Source organism: Dysidea avara, chromosome 1 (assembly GCF_963678975.1).
Source record: "Dysidea avara chromosome 1, odDysAvar1.4, whole genome shotgun sequence".
NCBI lineage: Eukaryota > Metazoa > Porifera > Demospongiae > Dictyoceratida > Dysideidae > Dysidea > Dysidea avara.
In genome coordinates this window covers 49,683,239-49,706,223 of record NC_089272.1, presented here as the reverse complement: position 1 = coordinate 49,706,223, position 22,985 = coordinate 49,683,239, and the positions used below count along the sequence as shown (strand labels likewise).

The 22,985-nt window shown below is 37.9% G+C and overlaps 2 long non-coding RNA genes across 2 annotated transcripts; one reads left to right on the top strand and one right to left on the bottom strand.

Annotated features, from left to right (window-relative positions):
* Positions 1-2,302: 2,302 nt before the first annotated feature.
* On the top strand, positions 2,303-6,326 carry LOC136250793 (uncharacterized). The gene is made up of 4 exons (XR_010698723.1): positions 2,303-3,386; positions 4,269-4,334; positions 5,483-5,570; positions 6,175-6,326. It is a non-coding gene; the product is annotated as an uncharacterized lncRNA (long non-coding RNA).
* Positions 6,327-22,102: 15,776 nt separating this feature from the next.
* Positions 22,103-22,576, bottom strand: LOC136267448 (uncharacterized). The gene is made up of 4 exons (XR_010706696.1): positions 22,484-22,576; positions 22,389-22,427; positions 22,242-22,337; positions 22,103-22,189 (listed from the first exon to the last, which is right to left on the bottom strand). It is a non-coding gene; the product is annotated as an uncharacterized lncRNA (long non-coding RNA).
* Between the last annotated feature and the right edge of the window lie 409 nt (positions 22,577-22,985).

Below are 22,985 nucleotides of genomic sequence, written 5' to 3'. Positions count from 1 at the left end.
AATTAGAGTTAAAAGAAATCAATTTATGATGCAGCAAGAGTGAATGTAGAACACAGCTGAAAGATAAAGGTTCGATGTTAAACTTTTTATTAATTCCAATCAGTTGTATATCAGCATTCATTCTTGGCCGCTTCAGATATCAGCTATTTCAATTTCCAGTTACTTTCATGGGTGCACTTTTTTTACAGCCAATGCAAGGTGTTCTTTCATGGATTTAAAAAAAAATAGTATGAGTAAGATTGATTCTTGGCTGCTCCAGATATCAGCTCTTTAAGTTACCAGTTATTTGTGACCGGGCCTGCGAAAACAGGGCATGTGGGCACAAACTACACCCAATCACTCTACAGGTGATATCTTAGTACTGGAAAAATATATATTTCCATTCTGTAACTTGCATCATGATGCCAATTAAATGCTTACTACAAGCTGAAAATTGCAATACCATAGCATAATAGTACAAAAAGTTATGAGTGATGAAAGTGTGAAAAAGTAGGCAAAAATCATGTGCCCACATGCCCTATTATCGCAGGCCCGGTCACATTTTTACTTTTATGAAGTCTTTCCCTACAACTGAGCTGTTTTTAATTACATTGGATTACAAGTACTTGTAGTTTCTTGGATGCGTCTTTTTTTACAGCGAAGGTGTTTTTGAGGTGGATATTACTCATTTTTGTTATATAGTGATAGTCCCACTGGGGGAACAACAAAATTGTTAAAAAATTAATGGTAACATTTAGATGACTAATATTGGGAAATTAGCAATAATATTATTATCTTGGAGAGTCAAACATGTGCACCTTTCATCTTGTTTGACAAAGGCATGCACATTACAGACTGTTCACACTGTACATTTGGAAGTATGAATTTACAGTGTAGAATAGACAGACTGTTCTATAGATTTATGTTTACTGTGGCGTTCATTTACTATTTACAATATCTCACATCTGTGGTAAATGCTTTAGATTATGGACATAATTAGCAGATGCCCACAATTACTACACAGCTAGCTTTTGACTGTTCTATTAGAGTATATTTATCTTTTTTTATAATATTATTTACAAAATATATCTGTGGAATACTTCAGGCATCTTATGCTCAAACTTAGCTAAGTGTTAACTGGGTGCGTAATAAATTACTACACAGCTAGCTATACATAATTTTGACTGAATTCATAATACAGACAATTTATTGCACAAGCATTGATTGATGGTAATACGACTCAATGCTTACCAGCAGCTATAGCGATCTTACTTAGTTCACTGCAGCTATATACATGTAAGTCTCAGATTACATTTCAAGTGCTTTTGTGTTGTGGCACTGTAGGGAAACACTATGCATCTCCTCATCTCAATAACTGCATCATCATCATATTTATAGATCAACTGTTGTAACTGGATTGACAAGGTGTACTGATTTTGTCATATAAAATCAATAAAGAGGGATCAGTAAAGAGGATGGAGGGAAACCAACAAGATATCAGATAATTGAACAAGAATTATAGGAGGAACAGTCACAATGCACTTAAATAAAACATATTCAAAACTCTTTGCTGATACGATAACCATGAACTCTGCTCTGACAATTATCTTATCATTGTGTTGAACATTATATAATTTGATTCTTAGTGTGGAGCTAGAGCCTTACATTTCCCAGGCCTCATAGTACATGGAATAACAATTTATACCAGCAGATGAAAGAATATCTTGTATACGCAACCTGAAAGCTAAACCCTAGTGGGATAGCATTTAATAATAATAAATAAATACATATAGTCATTATTATCAAGAGTCCATGCAAGCGTATAACAAGAGTTCATTTTAATATGGGACTCTAACTATCTTTTGGACAATGTATATAGGGCATCAGAAGATGCAACCAGTGCATTGAGATCTGAGCCTTTTTGACTGGAATTAAACAAACTTTCAAACTTGATGAAGCGAATTTGGTCACTGAAGGACTAGCTAAAAGTTGCAGTATACTTAGCTAAAATTTTCTGAGGGAATATGTTCCAGAGGCCCAGACTATATAGACCAGCCTTAGCTACCACTTTCACCTTACTCTGGTGCCCCTGATGTATCAGCAACATAATAGTAGCTATAGAAAAAGTTAGTTAATGCCATAGGCATAGCTAGGAGTGGGCATTTGCCCTACCATCATGCGTTCTATGCGACCATATGCATCATCACACAAAAAATCCTATAGCTAGGATATAGTACACACGTACCGCAACGCTGAGCCATGACTAAGAACAAGTACCACACAAGACTGACAATTTAATATCACGTGATCTATTTAGGGGAAGTCCCTTGGAATGTCCCTGCAACACCCGAAGTGGACTCACGTGATACGCGGTTTTGATTAAAATTGAACAAATGTTGTTTAAAATGGCAGTCCAAGAAGGAAAGTGATAGTAACGAGACTGAGTAATCAACATTAAGTCTTGTTGTAACTGGATTTCATTTCATGGTGAGGCTTTAATGCAGAGACCGTACACCATTGTTGAAGTATGAAAGAACCCGTGAAAGAATAAGAGTCTGGAGTGGAGGTTAACGAAACTGATTAGATCGAGGATTAGACCAACATCGACACACACCGATTAACCGCATTTGCAGTATTTTAGAGTCCTGCCAGGCGAAAACTCCTAGTAGCTCCACTAGCTCGTATTAATCTCATGGCGAGATTGTAGTGACAAGGTGTACGGGACCAATTACGAAAAAACCATGGCTTTCCTAAACAACTACCCATCTGATACTAAAAGAACAGCGTATTTAACATTGGTTCGACCAATTATGGAATATGCCGCCCCAGTTTGGGATCCGTATTATAACACTGACATTTATAAGTTAGAAAAGGTGCAAAGAAGAGCTGCTCGATGGATTTTATCAGATTACTCCAGAAATAGTGTTACGTCATTATTGTCCTCTCTTAGTATACCTACATTACAACAACGCCGTCAGTCATCAAGATTAACACTATTCTATAAAATAATTAATAATACACTACCAATCTCCATCCCCTCACATTATCAAAGAACTCAATTTTGTACCAGGCAACATCACCCCAATCATTTCATTCTGCCACAAGCAACCCTCAACACCTATAAATATAGTTATTATCCTAGAACTGTTAAAGACTGGAATGAGTTGCCAATTAATATAATAGAATCAAGAAATTTGGATGAATTTATTTACGTACTTAACCTTCACTACTGTAATTAATTATCAAATTGCATGTATGTATGTATGTATTTGATTGTACCATTTGGGGTTTTCACCCCCTGGGCAAACCAGCTGAGCTGATTGCCCAGTACCTAATCTTAAATCTTATCATTTGCCACTTACATCATCATCAAAATTCTTGGAACTTTGGCTGCAGATGAAAAGTCAGTAAGTGAATCTGTGTCAGCTCTTGGTGTCAGATATCGATGTTTGTATGAAAAGGTATACCCATTCACATGTTCTGGTCTAAATTACTGAATTTATGTACAGTAAACATGAAGAAGTTTGCTGCATGGGATGGACATTATTTTGTTTAATCACAGAACACTGTCATTTTCACAAACTAACCTGCAGAACTAATTCACAGTGCTTTTGTTCAATTGTAACAATAATGTAGTGAAGGTTAATAATGGCTGTCAAGACATCAAAATAGATCAGAGCATTTCTTTCCAAATATCTGGCATTCAATTTGCCATAGAAAAAGTAAGTGATTTTCAACCTTAAAATGACGAGCTTAAATTTTGCTGATTTCCTTCTGCTATAGCTCATCTTAATCACTATTCACTGCTATTTCCAAATCTGGTTCGGAATCTGAGGTATCTATCACATGTCATGGCCGTTGGGTTATTACGCCTTTTATTGCATGACCCCCAAAACACTTAATACAAAATGTATGGGGGAATTCGCTACACCTGGTCAATTTAGGCCATTTTGACAAGCCAAAATTTCCGTGAATTGGAGGCATCATTGTACTTGCAGAGAGTTGCTCTACATGTATCAAATTCAGAAAGTTACTAAACAGACTTGAGGTAGGTGGTACACGATAATTAACATTGAAATGTATTGGACATGCTGTTCCAGCTGCATGGCATGTTTGCCATGAACAAAAGTGTAGCAAATGTCTGCAAACTTCTTGATATGCCTGTCTATTCAGGTCTCTGTGTAACAATGTCAACTGTTTAAATGAATAAAATCCCAAATGTTTATTTTGTGTAAAAAGTGATAAATTTAAGTGTATTGCATTTAATGCTCACCTATCTGTTCTTACAGGCAATCTAGTCATAGTGATTCACCCACTAACAGTGGATGTGGTTGTGATACTTAACTCTGGATCAGGTAGGACCTTTATCAAACAGTATGGTCGTACTGTTTAAGTAGGGTTTGCATCAAATCTGACGCGCGCCGCCAAAAATACCGCCCTTAAAAACCAGCTTAGAAACTTCTTACGCGACGAAAATCACCTTTACGGAATAATATTAGTCCATCTAACATCAAAATAATGTAGCGTTAAAAAACAAGAAAACACTGGCGGTCGGATATAGAATTTTTAAAAAGTCGTCAAAACTCGAAATTTCGTCTCACTCACTCACTCACTGACCACAGTCGCAAGCCTAGAGCCCAAACGAAGCAGCGCACGGTTACCATTTTACGCCACAACAACAAACTCACCAGTGGGATGTGCCTTTTGTGGTTCCGACGAGTGTGCGCCTTGTCTTTTCTTTTTATCTTCAATCAGGCTGCTTGTCTTCTTCATCCAACGAAACCATACCGAGACGTTAATTTTCCATATCAACACTTTCTGTAAGCAGCTAATAGACGCCACGAAATTATTTAAGGCGCTTAGACTACGCTACTGTACGCCCTCCGACTGTACCAGTACTCCACGATAGGTAATAAGGTCACGCCCATTCTTTATTCTCTGTATTATCGATCTATCGATCGAGACCACGCCCCTTTTACGCTAGCTGTATTTGTGACCACACACCCTCAAGTTGGCTGATTCTAGATACTCCAGTCTAATAATCGAGCGAAACCACGATGACCACACCCTTTTGGGGCAAGCACAACTTTGCAAGCTGACAAGAGATACTCTAATACAGCAGTCACCCTAATAAAACAGTCACATGTTTATAGCTAGCTGTATGCTTTAACAAAAACCTAAACAAACTAGTATATTAAAAATTATGAATTTAAAAGGAAGTAGGGTTTCAAGCTATAAAAAGTAGTGAAACAAGAGATAAACAATGGTAGCTATTACAGCATAGCTCAGTGTCAAGTCCCTACTTTGGAATGGTATAACATTTATTTTGTGTTCAATGCCAAAGTAGGGATTTCCCACTGAGCTATGCTGTAATAGCTACCATTGCTCATCTCTTGTTTCACTACTTTTTATAGCTTGAAACCCTACTTCCTTTTTAAATTCATAATTTTTAATATACTAGTTAGTATTATGAATTTCATACGATTGTCTCTTGTGTTGTCAGATTACCAAGCAAGTTGTGTTTTGTGGAGACCACAAACCCAGCCCTAGTGATAATTGGCCAGTTGTCTGATTAGCAGTTTTGACTTAAGGTATGTACACAAGCTCACAGCAATTGCTTTATAAGTTGTACTTTTATGCACTAATGTAACTTAATGTGTTATTTAAGATCAGGTATTGGTTGTAAAATGGGCTAAACAATATTATCAGGTATTCACTTAGCTTAAAAGTGGGAATTGGTACAATATGCAATCCTGAATTTCCCGTTGTATAGCTAAGAAATATATTTACCATGTTGTACATTCTGTTTGGTGACCACTTGTTGTTTGACAGGTCTCATGTTTGCATACTTAGGCACCAAAACACATTTATGTTACCTCTGGTACACACTAGAAATTTCAAAGGGGTTTTCAGATTCCACTCAACTTTAGCCTAGTTAAAAGTCAAAGACCAAAAAAAAGGTCACAACCTGCGGTAGAACGTCATAATTGTGATTTCAAAGGCTAAAGTATGAAGTTTTTCATTTTACACCCATAAGATGACTTGTCAATAAATTTTGGGCGTGCTATTTCCAGAGAGGGTTTCAGCTGAAACCATTGTAACCCCCTGTATCTGCCACTGGTACACCAGATTCACTTATAGTCTTAAATACAATTTTTTAAATGTTTAATTCAGTACCTGCTTGTTCTTTTACAGGGCTCACTTAATGTTGTGTCATCATGCAGATATCCAAGAAATAATCACTTGGTGTTAAACTGATGTTTATTAATTTTTGTTATGTGTTATAATAGCATTGTTATATGTTTACTCTACCACAAGAAATTTTCATGAATTTTGCAGCCATCTTATCCACAATTAGAATTGCCTCATTTGTTCTGTCACGGCAGTTCACACTTCCACAAAGTACCATCAGTTTAAGGTAGAGTGTAGTGGCTTTCATTATGTACGTAAACTAATGTAGGACAACAAAGTTTTGTCTGGAATGTGGTTCGAGGTTTGTGACTACATGAGTCTTCAGTGGTCATTCCACACAACTTACAAAATATTTCTTGTATCATAAGTGGTGCATGGCACTAAATGGAGTATTGATTAATGATTTGTAGTGTCTGTACATTCTTCACGCTTTGACACCTTGTTTGTAAGACATCTGCCGATTATAAACGCTCGCATGGGGCGTGGCACTAAATGGACTCTAAAAGATTTCCGCTTTAAACGCCTTCCCTAGGGAACTTAAGGGTCTGCACGCTTTCACAACCTGTTTGTCAGACATTAGGGCTTGTGTCCACATCGTGTCTTTAAAAGTTATTGTAGGGATTACAGGTTTGAATGGAGAAAATACGCGTAGGGCCAACTAGAATTAGATAATGTCAGGCCTAGGTGGCCGGTACGAGGGGACACGAAGACCTTAGATTCGATACCGTATGACAACAAATATTGGCGAATCTAATATAAAATTGCAGTTGGCGAAATGCTCTCACTGAAAAATTGGCGAATGGCGTAAGTACGATGCTGTACTGGCTCGCTTTGACGCCGTATTGTACTGCTCCAATTTCTTTCGTAGCCGCACCCACTTGCAGGATTATTTGCTGTCTGTAGGCATACTCGCCCATTTATCAATGGCTGCACACGAATTCATGTCTGCTGCTGTCTGCAACCTTAAATGGGGCCACGCCCACTAATCGAGTATGATTTTTTGTCTAGTCAGTAAGCCACACCCATTTGCATGCGTGAAACACGATAATTTACCAGTTTCATCAGTATCCATGAAGGTTTGTAAAAAGACCTACTTCAACAACTGCTTGGCCCAAGGTCAAAATCCCAAATCTCTACTAAAATTTTGCAAATTCCGTATATCAATTAAATTTGGCGGTGAACTAAATTTGGCGAATTGGCGATCCGTCACTAATCCGCCAAATTTAAATTTCGTCAATATATATATTTTTAAACGCGTTGGTGATTTTTTCACATAAACAAACACATTAAACAGATATAAAGGCGGATTAGTGACGAATCGCCAATTCGCCAAATTTAGTTCACCGCCAAATTTAATTGACATACGGTATTTGCAAAATTTTAGCAGGGATTTGGGAATTTGACCGGGATTTAATGTATTTGAAATATTTTGAATACATTGAAATAAACCACTAGAATTGTGCAAAGTATTTAATTACAGAATAGCAGTGCAAATTCTACTAAATTTGAAGAATTATGAGTTATATTTTGGCTTTTTCTTTTAACATTATGAATATTCTATTAGAATAGTTTCAACTGCTGCAGTTGACTGTTCTATTAGAGTATCTCGATCTTGTACAAAGAATAAACGGAGAATTGAGGAATAGAACATAATAATTTACGAAATTTCAGGAAAATTATGGTTTCAAAGATTCGTTCAGACTTAGAAATTTAAAGGATTTTATCCAAGATTTAAGGATTTGAATTCTGCTTAATTTTATTTATTTATTTATTTTATTTTAACTGCTTTTTAATGCAGGCAAGGCCTGCATTAATGGTCTGTGGGCAACTAGTGCCCACAGACAGAAAAAGTATACGTACAACTTACATTTACAATTGAATGTATAAAATTACAATGAAATTAAGTTAGCTGGCTAAGGTTATTACTTACATTTACATTTGGTATATAGTTGAACTATCCTATAATTTTAAAACTTACATGTGTATTTAATAATAAACTTACTTATATAGCTAAGTACTTATTTTAAGAGAGAGCGAGAAGAAAAAAAATTACTGCTGAAGTTTGGTGGGCGAGGAGACTTGGAGCAGGTACTACAAGGGCAAACAAAGTGCATACTGTGAGGATTGTCAGAGTTAAAATTGTTTGTAAAATGCTGCCAGAAGAACTTGAGTAACTGTGATTTAATGGTGGAAAAAGGTTGAATTAAGTCAAGTACTGGTAGACTGTTGTAGGTTCTTGGTAATCTGTTAAAGTAGAAGTTACTTTGTTTGTTGGATGATGTAAAATTGTGTTGAAGCTTGTTACTGGTGGAGGATCTGGTAGGATTGTGGCAAAAGTTGACATAGTTACTGATATTGAAATGATTAGATGGATGCTGGATTGATTTTACGAAGAAAAGTATGTCATAAAGATCATAGGTGTACATCAGTGGTAGTATGTTAAGTTTGATAAGACGTGTTTTGTAATCGGTTACATAGTCATTTAGAATAAATTTGGTTTCCCGGCGTTGGATTCTTTCTAAAGCAGAGATGTCGCAAATAAGGTATGGGTGCCATAAAGGAGAACAGTAAAGTAATTGTGATCGAACTAATGCTAAATACAAAGTTTTCTTGGTTGGAATGTCAACTGAGTGGCTGAAGGTACGTCTCAGTAGTCCAAGGGTTCTATAGGCTTTAGCTGATATATGGTTATAATGATTTTTCCAAGATAAATCAGTTGATAAAATGACACCGAGGTCACGGTGAGTACTACTAGTTTTGATTATAGTGTCGTCTATGAAGTAGGATGTGGGGAATTTTGTAATAATGCTAGATTCCATACGTGTCGGACCCCTCGGGCCGGTACAAACACGGGTAAGATGACTGGTATAACGTGACGATACGTGTAACACAAGATGGAGAAATAAAGTGAAATATGTTTAAATACGGCTATATTTTTTATTTAGCAAGGTCGCAAGAAAACGACGACTAAAGATTTTTTAATTACGTAACGCAATACAAATCCATTGCGAGATGTTGCGTAATCCAGGGATAATATTGCGAAACCAACCCTACACGTAAATAACTCACAGTAGTGGCCGCGTCTTTTAATTCGGCGTGCGGTTCGTAGTTTCTTGGCCACGCGCCTCACTACCGTGAGTCTTGATAATGCCTTGCACATTATAATTTCATATTTTTACTCCTTTATTGTGATTATACATGTTTGCAGTATTGCAGTATCTTAAAATACACACTTTTTGTAAACAATGGTTTACATAAAAATGCACTATTTTAGTATAACATGTCATAAAATGAAAACTAAGAAAAAAATTTAAATGCCCTCCTACAAACTTTTAGTCTGGTTTGTCTTATTCCATAAAAATTAATAACTAGTAATACTTGTAAAGTGTGTGAAATGAGATACTGTACGTTATTGCATAAGCCAATGAAAATCACATACACTGTATGACTAGCTGTAACTATCTTAAAGCAAAATTTTAAAAATCTAGTCCTATACTAAATGCTAGGCACTAGGAGAGCTTTCATTAACTGCGGTATTCTACGGTATAAAACTAGATGCTAAAAAGTATGAATTGCAGCATATTAATGGTGGTTGTAGTAACTAGGGCTGGGCGGTATTGGAGTTTCGCTTCACGATATATCGTGCAGAAATATATCACGATATTACTATTTATCGCGGTTATTAAAGATGACTGCTATATTAGAGTAGCTGATTGCTTTATTAGGGTATCTCGATCCTAGCTGACTGTTCTATTAGAGTATCTCGATCTTTGTAAAAAATTGACTAGCTAGTACTAGGTCCTTGTATGCAGTAGTATCACGTGATTATTTGAGGTGCATTATAACAACCTTAAGGGCTTAATAAGCTGTCACAAACACTAAAAATCGTAATAATATCGATATCGTGATATTATCGTTTCACCGAAATCTACGCGATACAGGTATCGTTTCATTGCAATACCGCGGTATTACTATAATACCGAGAAACCGCCCAGCCCTAGTAGTAACAACTGTACAAATAGGTCAAGATATGTGCAAAAAAACAGAATTAAGATAATGTGGTGTAGATCTGATTCAAAAGTTATAATCACAAGTTATAAAATTTTTGAAGTTTATGCCTTGTACTTATTATTCAGACTTACAGTAGTTTGTATTCAGAGGGGTAGAACCCCTTTGGATTTTGCACAGTATTTGAAACATGGAGAAAGTGGTATTTAGGTTTCCAGAATTTTGGATTCATCATGAAACAGGGCACTTTACACATGTTTAAATATGAATTTCACACCAAAGGGATGACTTCTGTGACAGCTTAGTACTGTATAGCGGGTTATTTTCCCGAGGTGCAAATTTTCCCGATTGAAGAACCTTTAGCTTGAGCAGAAATTTTCCCGATTCAGAAATTCCCGACCACCACACTACAGTAAAAATCTCACGTGAGTTACTTTTGCACGAGTCAACGCGGAATGAGTGCCGTCAGTATAGAATCTGCCGTTCAAGGTCACCATGTATAGAAGAGCGTCTGGACGCCGGTAATAGGCGAGAACGACACAATATTCATGATCCATTTGCTGTGGCTGTATACAAGGGATCCATCATTGTAGACCACGTTTCTCGGCGTATTTCTGCAATGTGCCACACTTTTCTTGGAAACAGTTGGTGCTCTATTACGTGCAAGATTACAGGGCAAAGGAGATATGTGTGTGATTCACCGAAAGGAGGCGTGGAAGTGCCTTGTCACCTTATTTTTCATGGAGAAGAGTTTAACATTGAAAAGATCAGAAGTCTAGTCGTTTTACTCAACACAACACAATTAATTGATAAAATCAAAATTGTGGATGAATATTCCGAGAAAGAGACCACAGAAATAATAAAAGGTGTCATCAGTGAAGATGTTACTCTGGTCAAGAATGAATGTGCAGAAACCTACAGCCAGTACAGCAGTGACCAATATGGTGACAATTCTTTATATCATGCTACTCCAATCAAGGCTGAGATTGAAGACCCAGAGATGAGCAGCATAAAACAAGCAGTTGCTTTAGGTAGTGAAGATACTGCTGAAAACCCAGAAACCTATAGCAACAAAAAATCTGGTGAAAATGCTTTAGATGATGCCAACACAATTACAAGGAGTATATGTACTTCAGACCAACCCCAAAGCTTAGTGCAATGTGTGTCTTCTCCATGGCCAAATTCCACAATATCACCTCAAGGGTTAGTACAAGAAGTACTAAGATCACCTGAATCCAAGGGAGACTCTGAGGGAGAATCTGTAATAACACTGGATGTAGACAATGTGACATCTTGCGGTACGTCTAAATCTAAAGCTTTGGCAACGTCTACATTTTATGGTAAGAAAAATAGCATGAAGAAAGGATACCCTAGTTCATAGATAAGGCGTAAGAATTCACATGAAGTACAATGGGTGAAACTAGGCAAATCTAGTCTTTCCAAATTTGATAGGGAAGAAATTGATGGTGGTAGCAGGTTAAATGATCAGCATATAAACTATGCACAAGCCATGATCAAATCCCAGTTTTCCCTGGAGGGGTTACAGTGTACCCTATTCCAAACTTCTCGACAGCCTTCACGAAATGAAATACAAATTATCCATTCCCGTGGTAACCATTGGATTGTTGCCAGTACCTTGCTCTCAGAAAAGGGACACGTGAATGTATATGATTCATTGTATGATTCTGTTGATGAGGACACTCTAATATCCATTAAATTTTTGTTTAAAGATGAGTCAATCAAAGTGCAGATGAGTGAAGTTCAAAAACAATGTGGAGGTGATGATTGTGGCCTATTCGCAATTGCCATTGCTGTTCAACTGGCTAAGAAATGTGATCCAACAAAGGTAAAATATCGTCAGTACCAGATGAGATCACATCTAATAACCTGCTTTGAAAAGGGTAAAATGACAACTTTTCCTACTCATCGTTCAAAGAAGTGACTATCTGGAACTTGACTGTTAAACTATTATATAGCTAACATGATTAAGATAATGTTTTAATATTACACATGAAAGTCAAAAAATTATACTTAATGTTGTTAATGTTGTATATAATGTATGTACAGCTGTACCTGTTAGACAATTTGAAACATACATAGCTATGTAAGGTACAATAGTGAATTAAACGGATTGTTTCTTTAACACACCGGTGATTCCAGAAGCTTTGAAACCATTTGTAATAATACTAGGATTATTCTTTAAATACTTGTGTGCTTCTTTAAGCCATGTAGCATTCAAGGGTTTCATTTCTGAAAGGCGCAGGTCAACAGGTACTCGCCGGGATTCTTCTAATTCCTTAAATACCATCTGCGAGTACCAATCCCCAAACTGCTTCTTGAGGAACTCTTTAAGGCTCTTGTTAACACTGAGGTCCATTGGCTGCAATTTATTAGTGCAGTTAGCAGGAATATTCACAACAGAAATACTGTTCTGCTCTAATAATTGGTAAGTAGAATCCGTAGTTTGACCATTAAAGGCATCAAACAGAACCATTGAAGGAAAACTTTCTGTCAGACCTAACTCTCTCCTTGTGTTTTTTAAATATGGTAGCAAAACCAATTCTATATACTCAAGTGTTTTCTGTTCATTGGACCAATGGTTGTCAGTGCAGGTGATATGCCAATCCTGGGGCAATGTGACTTTAGGTAAACATACCGATGTTTTCCCCTGATATATTAGTTGGAAAGGTAGCAGCTTTCCAGTAAGTGATCCACAAACAACAGCAGTAACCTGTCGTTTGTCATCCAAGGCTAAAAGTTCAACATGTTGCTGACAGCGGCGGAGGAAGTAGTTGATATGAGGGGGGGCTGGGCTGACCCAGACTTATTTCTATAGTTTGGTAAGGTGAGACCAAAAAAAAAAAAAAAAAAAAAAAAAAAGGTCGCAACCAACTGACAAGAGCTTTTCACCTCACCAGCTACCATTTCTAGCTGATAAACTACATAAAAATCCTTTCATAGCTCGCTACACACTGAATATTTTATTAGAGTGACTGCTCTATTAGAGTATCTCGATCTTTATCACGGTTTTCAGCCCCACTCCAAGAAAGATAATTTCGGTGTGATATCATTCTGAGGGGGGGCTAAGCCCCCCCTCAGCAGACCGAGGGGGGGCTTTAGCCCCCTAGCCCCCCCTTTCCGCCGCCTATGGTTGCTGACCCTTTTGATCCATGGTCCATGCAGAACCAGGAACAATGCTAATCCTCTTGTGGTCCCAGTTAGGGACCCGTCGATTTCGCCAGCAAATTTTTTGGCATAATGGGTGGATAAAAGCAATGAGCAAAATGCTGGCATAATAGGTGTAATTTTTGTGAAGTGGACAAAAAAATTGCACAAAAGATCGAGATACTCTAATAGAACAGTCAGACGCGCTAAAATATCGACAATGCATAGCTAATTGTTACTGGAACAACAAGCGACAATCGAGATACCCTAATAAAACAGTCACACATGTTAAGCAATATTAGCTAGCTTCTTGCTTTACATGTTAGAAGTAATTGCTGATCGAGATACTCTAATAGAACAGTCACGTTAAGGCAAAACTGTAGCTTTGCAATTGGAAATATTCAATTAACAAAGATCAGTGCTGAGCAAAATTTATAATTCTTGAGCAAAATATGGAGCATAATAGGTGAAAAACAAAAGAATTGCTAGAAAGAAAAATAGGTGAAAAAAACAACAAAATAGACTGGTCCCTAGTCCCAGTTCAAAATTAAATCATCTGGGATTTCTTGTAGCTCTTTAACCATAACAATATCAGCTAAGAATTGGCCTTTGATAGCATCAAAATCATCGACCAGATATTTTGTAGTTGTACTACCCACAAATTTCAGGTGGGGTCTATTCTACGGAACGGAACGGAACGGAATGATGGACTAAACTGCGGAACGGAATGCTTTCTCAGATTGAAGCTTGCAGCTTACCATTGCTGTACAAGTTATCAGTGGCACTTCCAGCAGGTAATCAAACGTACCCCAAGAAAGATAAAACGATTTTAAGGATCGATTGTGGGTTCTTGTTGGTTGTCATTAGTAACGAAGTACTAATTGTGGGAATAGCTGACTCAGTGTGTTCATCTTCGGATATATCAAGTAGGGAACTTAATGCATGACTTGTTTTTACTAGTATGTGAGTTATTTTTACTTACTTGACTTTAGAATGTACAGTCTGAGGCATAGGCGGCGGAAAGGGGGGGCTAGGAGGCTAAAGCCCCCCCTCGGTCTGGTGAGGGGGGGGCTTAGCCCCCCTCAGAATGATATCACACCGAAATTATCTTTCTTGGAGTGGGGCTGAAAACCGTGATAAAGATCGAGATACTCTAATAGAGCAGTCACTCTAATAAAGTATTCAGTGTGTAGCGAGCTATGAAAGGATTTTTATGTAGTTTATCAGCTAGAAATGGTAGCTGGTGAGGTGAAAAGCTCTTGTCAGTTGGTTGCGACCTTTTTTTTTTTTTTTGGTCTCACCTTACCAAACTATAGAAATAAGTCTGGTCAGCCCAGCCCCCCCTCATATCAACTACTTCCTCCGCCGCTGGTCTGAGGCCCAGCCTTTCTAATCGGCATAAATCAGTATGTGTATAGCTACACTACAAAGGAAACAAGTATGGTGACAAGCTGAATCAACTCAGTCTAAGCAGAATCTAAAGGAATTTTGTGCAGTGTGTGAGGAGCAAACATTCAGATACCTCAAGGAGGCTATATTGTGTCAACATCAATGATTCATTAACAGAGTAGTGGACTATTGTCAGATATCTCAGCCTGAGTACTGAGTTGAATTCTGGATGGGGTCTATTTTACAGAATGGAATGCTTTCTGAATCAACTTGCAGCTTGGCTAACTGCTATCATTACATTTTATCAGTGGAACCTCCAGGAACATGGAATAGGATAATTGTGACCGGGCCTGCGAAAATAGGGCATGTGGGCACAAACTACAGCCCATCACATAACAGGTTATATCTCGGCACTGCAATCACATGTTTACATTCTGTAACTTGTATTATAAAGCCAACTAAATCGTTAATAATTGGTGAAAATTGCATCACCATAGCTTAATCACATAAAACGTTATACGTCATTGAAGTTTGAAAAAGTAGGCAAATTTCATGTGCCCACATGCCCTATTTTCGCAGGCCCGGTCACAATTATAAAACATTAATTAAGTGATTGTTTAGGTAATCATGACTTTATTCAGTCTAATAAACAGAATATATGGTTGATTGAGTGAGGTATCACTTTCAGAATGTTCAGACGACCAGTGATGAGATGCATGGATTCATCGAATTTTTGTTGTGGTTGGAGACATTAAATATCCAAAAGCAAACTGACTGTATAATATTAATTCACTTTCTTTATATTTTCTTAATTTTGAGCCTGTATACAAATAATTCAATTTTCCTTGTCAATAGAAATCCTAGAATAAGATGGGAGAGAAACTTATCTTTGTTTACCTATACTGTACAACCAAGAGTTCGTAATACTGATTTGTATGGGGGAGAGTGTCTAACTCTCAGTATGGCCTGTACAAACACCCTGCGTAAAGTTCACCTTTCATCAAATCAACACCTTTACTGGGGGATAGAAAACTGTTGATTAGTGTTGCTGAAGAAGGTAAAGCCTTTGTTCTGAAATAAGGCCGAGGTGTTACTTTAAGCAGGGTGTTTGGTGAATGCATTCAAGTTAGACACTCTCCACCTTATTATGAACTCTTGGTACAACTTCAAAGGAAAATGAAGAAAACATACAGATGAATCAATAAAATCACTACAGTAAGGTGAATTACAGACTAGTGAGATCTTGGTTAATTAATGACAGTGGTTGGAGATTAAGTGTGGTAGCTTCTTGCTCTTGAATATGTTGCAAAGTGGAAGTACAAATCAAAATGGGATATCAATTTCATTATGAAAAATTTGTATACATAAATAATCTAGCATTACTATTTCATTTGTCCTCCACTTAAACATGCTACAACAGTACTAGTGTCAGTACATTGGCAGTGAGTCTACCTTGAAATCTCAACTCTAGAGTAGATCCAACACAGGACAGCCCGCACTGTAACAAATACATGTGATCCCATTGTAATTTCATGGACCAGCTGGACTGGGAATCACTTGAAAATAGACGAACAAATTTAACCTGTTTTGTTTGAAGTGAAGCATGTGAAATGTTACACTTAAGAAATCCTAGGATTCTTAGGTGGTATGTAATTAATGTGAGTGTTCCATTTCAGGTCTGACTAGATACATTGAAATTACACACACATCCTGGTCCAAATCACGTTTACCTGGTGGTTACGGGCATGGTTTCACATGCAGCTTATAATAGAGATTTGGCTGATCTTGGAGTTTTGGCATTTAGCCTGATTCAAGGCTAGCAGTCAGACACATCCTTGAATTGTGCAACAGATAAAATCAGTTCACTATTGAATACGGCATTAGTCCACTGCACCAGCTGTTAATATATAAATAACTCCATGCACACATTTCAGTGATGTTTGCAGAATATACCCTCATTGCGATCTGCCAAAATATTTGCTCCTCACACACTGCACAAAATTCTTCAAGTTTTAATTCAGCTGGCTCTTTCCTGTTACCAGTATCTTCCTGCTTGCTTTATTTATACACTGACTTATGACTTGAAAGACCGGCCCAGACTGTTTTCTAAAGTCTAAATAAGAAAAACAGCTCACATAAAGTTCCCTTCCGTATGGATGAACATCACTGATACAGCTTATCCCACAATAATACTTCGTTACTAATGACAACCAACAAAAACCCACAATCGATCCGTTAATTCTTTTTATCTTATGTTTAATCACCCACTGGAGATGCCACTGCTAACTTATAAGGGAAGTTTCAGCAATGGTAAGTTGCAAGCTTCAATTTGAGAAAGCGTTCCGTTCCGTGGTTTAGTCCATCATTCCGTTCCGTTCCGTTCCGTTCCGTTCCATAGAATAGTCCCCACCCAAATTTCATACGATACAATAATGATTTTGCCCAATCTGATGTTATTCTTATAAGGCCATCCTCTTAATCCTGGGTTGTACATTCTAACGATTGCTCTTGCAGCTGCCATTGTTATCTCCGTTGTAACTAGCCCACCTCCTTCGCGAACACTTCTAATGTAAGATTTTACCTCACTGTCAAGTGTATCCCCCAGAAGTAATGGTCGACCACGTTTTGCTACAGGTAGCACAGGTATTGCAGAAACTTCTTCACCAGCTTTTCGTTTCCTTTCCATCTCCCTATTGTATGTTGTAACCCACCCTCGAACAGAACTCTCATCAATAACTTTTTGTAGTGCTGAATTTCCTAGCAGCTCGACTATTGCCGTTTTCAATAGCATATCTTGCTACTTTTGCCTTGAATTCTGGAGTATACTTATTGTAAACGCCCCTCTTTTCACCAGTAGACTTGAACTTGCTAGAACCATGGCCACTCCCGTTTATGCACTTGTCAATTTCATGCCCCACGGGGGTGGGGGGGGGGGGGGTGGTGGGGGAATACAGGGGATTTGACAAATCTTTGTGTCAAATTCCCCACCCCTGGGGAAAAATCAGCCGTCAAATCCCCACTATGTCCCCACCCCCCTAGTAGGGGATTTGACAACATTTCAGTTTTAATCTTGTATTATACTAATGATTTGGTTTCAACAATAAAAAACGTCAATTTTGACATCTAATACAAATGTATGTGTCATCAGTGAGTACAGCTCGTAAGCCTTCACATGACAAGTGATACCATGCATCACAAAGATCACATGCAATCCAAAATTCTTGCTGCTCTGATTCTCCCTCATCTTCTCCACATGTAGCACAATACGTACTTTCCCATTGATCACTACCTTCTCCTTCATCACTGTCACTTTCAAAACCTGTGTGGGGTAAATCCATGTCAGCTTGGGGGGCAGCTGCTTTGGATGCTGAAATTAGTTCAATCTTCTTTGATTTTCTTGTAGCAACAGCTTTCTTTGCACCCCTCTTACGATTTTCCACGATTGTTTTTAAATGCTCCAACCAAATCTTGCATTCTTCAACTGGTAACAGAACTTTTTCTGATATGCATTCCACAGTATAGCCATTGTCATTACTGAAGTATCTTTTCAGAATTGTCGACGGCGGCTGCTGCAATTTCTTGAGCACAGAATTGTCTGTTACATCTACAAAAACTGACTTGTAATGCCCAAAACATTGAGCAGAACTGTCACAAGTTGGACATGATGTAGAGCCCCAAGGACGCTCAGGATCAGGAACTGGATAAGGTAATTCTGTAATCAAAGGACCACCTTGGTACCACCTCAGTGGTTCTGGTGGTCTGCCTGCTTGGCAGAAAGGGTGAAGGCAGGATTCCTTGTAGCAGCAAACCAAATAAAAAATATACTGAGAGGGTAGATCATGTATAAGGTGGGCATTTCTAACATCCCACACTTTCTGAAAAGATGAATACAGTTCTGGGTCATCTCTTTGTAGCTGATCCTTTTGCTTCTTTGATCCCTTGAGAAAAATTAACAGTTTATCTCGATCCTGTAGCTCCTGAGATTCTTCACTACCACGGTACAGTTTAATGGCTGTGCTACCACAAGGGCAACCATCAACTCTATCAATGTAAACATCAATGGCATTGCTCAAGTTTGCCTTAAGCTTCTGTGTATCAATTTCTCCAGTGTTTGGATCTACACAAGAACCATTCAATGTAGATGGAATGAAGAGATTTGCATGGCCTAATGACAAACAACCATTTTGAAGTTCTACTCTGTTCAAGTAGCTTGACCCACTGCTACGGGTGGTTACCAGTGTAGCAACTTTCTTCTGCATTATATGATGCTTTGTCCAATAAAATTGAACCTCAACATGACTGGGACCTTCATCACCAGCTCCATCTACTCTTATACAGTCAACTTCTTTGGGTTTGTTTGTCTCCATATTGATGAATACAGATTGAAGCTCTGGCATGGTACACAACATGTTCAAATCAGCTGCATGTTGTGAAGGGTTCTTTTGGTGAATTTCAGGTGCCTTAACTACCCCTACACACATCTCCATTGTAGTTTTGGTCTCACTGAAATTTTAAGAAGTAGTTTGAAGTGTGGAAGGATGTTTGTTGACATAATCTGTTCGTGTAGTAAGAATTTCTTTATTTGCAACTACTGGGGTGGCATACTGCTTGTGTGTGGTGAGGGTGTCCAATCGAAATCCAGAGGCATCGTCACGATTCAGATTCAGAATGTTTCTTCCATCTGAATACTGCACATCATTAAAACCTTTATACAGGGCAGCCGACCAGTGTGAATCTGGATTATACTTTAAATTAAATCCTTTTTCGGGCTCTTCTTGTTGTAACCATTGCTAACCCTTGATACCTGGATGCTGACCTCCGCCTTTTATTTCTTGGAATGCAAAGCTGGACAACAGTACCATATGAAAAATGACGATTGTACACGTTTTCAAGGTGCTGTTTAATTTTCTGATAAGTGACTTTCTTTCCAACTTTAAGATTTCCATCAAATGTAAGTACTTCTGTCCGTCTCCATTGGTCAGCTCCTACACTGCCTGCTGACACAAAATCCTCAATTGTTTTACCTATGTCAGGACATTCCTGTTGTACCTTACTTGTACGCTTTGTAACTTTGCGAGCAAGAAACCTTTCTTCTGCAATCATCCTCATTTTCAATCTTCGAGCACATGATTTTACTGCTGCCCTTTGCTTTTGAACTAGCAACTTTCCCTTTTCACTAGCTATGTCATTCAAACCAACCAGCTCCTCAGGACTCACATCTGCCTCAGACTCTGTCACAATCTCGCCGTTGACAGCCCTTGCTATTCTTTCACTTTCATATGCATCCATTGTAGCATTATGGTAGGCATCCCGGGACTGTAGAAGCATTGAAACCTTGGAGCTATCAAAACATACTGAAGTATTATCAAGTAAGGCTTTGTTTAAAGTAGCTGCCAAAGCTCCTTCATTTACATTGGGACAGCTCTCCACAATGTTGAACCAATTAAAATGGCAGTTGTGTACAATTTCCTTAAACTCTTTCATTTCAAGAATACCTTCTTGAGGTAGTCTCTCAAGCTCTTCATTTTCTGAAAGGGAGCACAGAGAGCTTTCAGAATCTGAAGATACTGTAGTCTCATCAGGAGAGATTCCAAATGTTGCTAGCAAAGCTTCATCTTGAATTTTGGCAAGCTCATCAATTGCTTCTCTAATAGCACGAACAGAATTAATGCATGCTTCTACTTGTCGAGCCTTCTCTGTCATATTATCAAAACCAAACTGTTTGCGAGCCTGAGTGGGTGTAACTCCAGATGCTTTAAAGACTGCATAGCAAATGCACTGTCTTTCATGATCAGACTGTGCAATGCCTAGCAACTTTTGAACAGTTGATTTATCAATACCCACCATGGTAGCTTGTGAACATTGAAGTAATGAATTGATCATTACTGACAATTTATCATAATTCAAAGATTGCTGGTGTTCCACTAACAGAGTGAATGCTGTACCACTATTAGGCAGACCAACTCTTATGGAAGCTAATGGTAGCTGTAAAAGCATTCTTTTTGCTTTTGCTGTAGCATATTTTGTGTTTGGTGAGACTAATTGGTAAGCTTCGTGCAGTGTAATAAATCCCTCTTTTAGTACTATGTTTGCAACCTTCAATAACTCAGCACATTTGTTACATGGTTGGGGATGCGTACGACTGCAGAATTCAGATCTTGCTAAAGCATAATCACCAAGAGACAGGCTGGAGCAACAACAGACTGAAACACCACCACAAATATCTTTCATATGTTGACCACTATATTTGGACTCATCGTAATAAGTAGAAACCACTTTCTCTAAATCTTGTGATGGACCAGGCAAAGGATCACTACAAACTAATGCAGACAGTGGTTCTCCACCTTGATAAAAGATAAATAATACATGTGTATATATAATGTAGGAGCCAAAATGGAACACGTTATATTGTACAGTATGTTGTATGAAATGTGGCAGTGGTTCAAGACATAAAAGTGTGACTCATATAACATATTAATCATGTGCGTATATAATTGAATCAATTATATCATTACATGTAAAAATGTCACAGTTCATGACACAAATCTTGTACAACATACACATACAGTAGTGACGTTAATAGTACTGTAGCAAAAAGCTTAACATGCATGGAATAACAATAGTCACAAAATTATATTTAGCTGTATGCACATATAACTAATGCTCCTCACTTTCATCACTTGTTTCACGGTCAGTAGATGATAAATCTATTACACTCAAAGAGGAAGAGTTATCATTATCTGACTCTTGCAATGCCATTTGCTCTGTATGATCTTCTGAGCTTTCTGATAAATTTGATGGGCACTTTCGTTTGACTGGTTTAAGAAAAAGCTGGGAAGAGCGTTTGGTTGGTTGAGAACTACGACCAGAACTAAATGATGAAGAAGCACTTTTGTCAGACTCATCATGCCCATCCGTCTCTTTCCTTTTCTTATACCACTTCGATTGTTGCTCCTTGCGCTGCAATGATTTTAGTTCTATTTGCTCTTGATAGCACTGTGTTTTGAGTTTTGTTATTTCATGTGTTATCACAAATTTGGTATTGACGTGAATTTATTGCCTGCTCTCTTCGTAATTCTTTGAAGCCTATTTGTTTGTCTATATCTTTCAAACTGTTTTCAAGATGAAGCATCCTCTGAGTCCTAACATAAGTTGGTGTTGTTGTTTGCTTTACCTGTTTGACTGCACTACTAGACTCATGGAACCGTTTTGATCTGCTCTTCCCTTTCTTGTAATTGTATCCATCATCATTAACTTTGACACGTGCAAGCTTCAGCAACTCGTCTCTGTCATCCAACAGCTTAGAATTTGCCAGCACCAATTCTTCAGAAGCTAAATTAATTGATTCTTGATACAAACTCAGGGGTTTAGAAGAGCTACGACCATAGAAATGGGACTTGCTGCGTAAAAATTGCTCAGTAGAGACATCGCTACAATGCCTGGCACTACCATCATCCTATATCATATAATAATTTAGTAAATAGTTTTACACATAACTAGAATTTTACCTGATTAGAATTAGGCTTCACCAAATGAATTCCATCCTTTGACAAAGATAAGGTCATCTGTGATGATTTGACCAATGATGCAACTCCCTTTTCAGGCTATGTTGATGACAATATAAATTCACATTTGATATAAAATTGCAAGTTTACCTGGGACTTTGAGAAATGAGCATCTTCCTTATCAGCAGACTATATGTTTATGCATGGATAATAAGTTAGGTTAGCTACTAACTATTAGTGTTTACCTGAGAAGCATCAGCATTACAGGTACTAGTTCGGTGAGTTACCTACAAAATTGTCATAGCAATAACAATTACCACAAACTTTAATAAATTAGCAATATCTGAAACTAACATCTACTAATATCTGAAACTAGTTATATAGCTATTAGCTATATATGTAGTCATAACCGTGAAATGAAACTTTAGCTACCTCTAGAACTTGCAAAATGCTGTGATCAGCGATTTCATCAGTGGGTTGAACATCAACAAACTCCCCTCCCCATTCTTCATCCTTTATTTGTAGGAAGAAGTGGTCTGGTTTTGCTGCCTCTCCTGCAAAATGGAGCTGGTCCTGAAAAGTTGTGATAAACGCCTTCAGTATCTCGTAATTATCGCAATTTCGTCCTGTACTAGTAAAACACAGGGTCCGCTTCCTGCCCTTGTAGATAGCCAGCACTTTCTTTTCCGTTTCCGCTTCGACCACATGGCTATCACCTCTACTATCGTCCATTACTAGCACTAAGCG